This window comes from Penaeus japonicus, unplaced genomic scaffold (assembly GCF_977035675.1).
Source record: "Penaeus japonicus unplaced genomic scaffold, GWHDUDI00000001_assembly GWHDUDI00000014, whole genome shotgun sequence".
NCBI lineage: Eukaryota > Metazoa > Arthropoda > Malacostraca > Decapoda > Penaeidae > Penaeus > Penaeus japonicus.
The window spans coordinates 23,033,043-23,035,542 of NW_028234416.1; the positions used below are offsets into that span (position 1 = coordinate 23,033,043).

Here is a 2,500-nt window from a genome sequence, read left to right on the forward strand (position 1 = left end):
AATCATCATAATAATAACAACAATAATATAGGTATTATTTTAGTAATAACAGTAACAATGTTTGTATTAATAGCCACATTGGTAATAATAATAAGAATGATACTGATAATAACAAAAATACAATACATAATAATGATTATGGTAAAGTAAGTAACGATAAACTACTACCATCAATAAAAAGCAATAACATACAACAACACAACATCAACAACAGTAACAATAACAAAGACAATAATCATTAAAAGAAAAACAGCAATAACAATAACAAGTCAGCTAACAATGATCATTATAAATAAACACATACATAAGAAAATGAATGCAATGGAGACAGATCGTGTGATGGAAGGATTGCGCGATGCTTCTCTCGTCAATAACCTTGGAGTTGTGTGCGCGACGAACTGAATATAAGTAAAACTACCTGCACCTCGCGTGTTGATATGAAATCTGCATATGATGCATATGAAAATGATGGGTGGGGTTTTACTTGTTCTCTTTAATTTAATAGGTAATGTGTTGATAAGGCTACAGGTAAAGACTCTAGAAAGATGATACTTTATAAGTTTTGATAGAACACGAGACTTAATATCACTTCAAGTAGAGATGACGACTTAAAAAAAAATAATGATAAGCCCGAATACATCCGTGGGAATAGGTAACAGGGTATATCAAACGCCAGAAGGAAAGAACAGAAGCACGAAGAACGAATTTGATCTTTAACACAGTTGAGGGACAGGATGATTACCGAAAAAAAAGAACAGCGCAAATTAAAAATTGGAGGGCGAGGGGACTCAATACTAAACGACACTAAATAAGACCAGAAAGAGGGAATAAACAAGACACTTAGGGAGACATCAAAGACCGGGTTAAAAGGTGATAACATAAATTAAAAACAAGAGACCAAACGGAGGAGAGAGGAATGTGATAAGGGTGAGGTGGACTCGGAGATAAACATATAATTTCAGCGTTTCTCCTCCCTCTCGCTTCATCCATCCTACTCCCATCCTTGCCACTGTGCAGGATCAAGTTCTCTTCAAGTCATTCTGTCGAAACAAGTGTATCGGGGAATCGTTCGAGAATCAGGTAAATCGATCTCACAATGCACTACATATTATTTTCGAGGCATTCGAAGCTTTATAACCCAAACGAAAGGGACTTTTAAGTAAGTGACAAATTGCACCTCCTGTTGCCCCTCGCGCACTCACCACCCACCCGGGGACACTCTCTTCGAACTTAACACACACGGACGCTAAACCATTCGACTTAATTACATCATTAAGCTTTGGGATCCTAACAATTCAGAGAACACTTTCTACCTTGTAATGAATCGAATTTCCATTTCAATTAAGGCTTTTATATCCAGACCACGACACTAATTGTCCACCTGATTGCATCGTGACCTTTCCCTAACAAGCATAATTGCAGATTTACTAAAAAAAACACTTTAAAATCATCTAGCTCTTTGTGTGTTTAAAATGCGATGATATCGATGTAAGTATGAATGCATCTTTAAACTGTAAACATATACATAATATATTTACGCAATGTGTGCTGTGCGTGTGTGTTTTATTTAGGTGTGTGTATGTGTACAGGTGTGCCCACCCCCCCCCCACCCAATGTGTGTGTTAATGAGTGAGTGAGTGTGTGTGTGTGTGTGTGTGTGTGTGTGTGTGTGTGTAGAATGTGATGTGTGTGTGTGTGTTGTGTGTGTGTGTTTGTGTGTGTGTGTGTGTGTGTGTTTGTGTGTGTGTGCAAACATCCCACCACCAGTATACCAAATGCTGTAAATATATGTGTATATACAATATATCCTATCATAGGGGATATAGTACAACTGTATACGGCAACATATACAAAGAAAAGCGGCGGCAATGGAGACATTGCCCGTAATTCACATGCTTGACTAATTACAGTGGTAATATATTTTGTTAATGGTTTCTAATTCGGTGTTGCAATAACCAATCGGCGATAGCCGGCTCTGCAATTGTTCATCCAATCGAGAGGAAGATCATTAGGTAACATTACTCTCTTCTAATCTGTAATCATATTCAAATGAAGGATTACCCAGAAGGATATCTCGGGGAGTTCGCATCTTCAATTCCACAGCCTCGTCTACAAAATCGTCTGCTTCGTCTCACTAAGACCTCTAGGAGGTGAAGGGGGTTTTAGGGTGTGAAGCCACACTGGAATATTGTGAATCCGTCTGCGTCACTACAAGCGTATTTGCACCGCAACTGGTCCTGCTACAATATCATTCTCCTCTCTAAATCTATCGGAGCCAATTGTTCGTAGTATACTGCTTCGGTGGCGACATGAATGAATGCCGGATTGCGCCCGACACGCCACAACGCTAAAGCTGTGCAAATCCAATGGTTATACATCATTTCAGATGTGTGCTAAATGGAATGACAGAAACACACTACCGTGTTGATACTGTGGCAGAAAAAACACATACAAAATAACATTCATTGAGAACACGAGGACAGTTTCGAAGTCCCATTGG

General features: G+C 38.8%; 1 protein-coding gene across 1 annotated transcript in view; it reads right to left on the minus strand.

The window, feature by feature from the left end:
* LOC122257932 (multiple PDZ domain protein) overlaps positions 1-2,500 on the minus strand; it is a 618,627-nt gene that overhangs the window by 486,486 nt on the left and 129,641 nt on the right. The window lies entirely within an intron of this gene.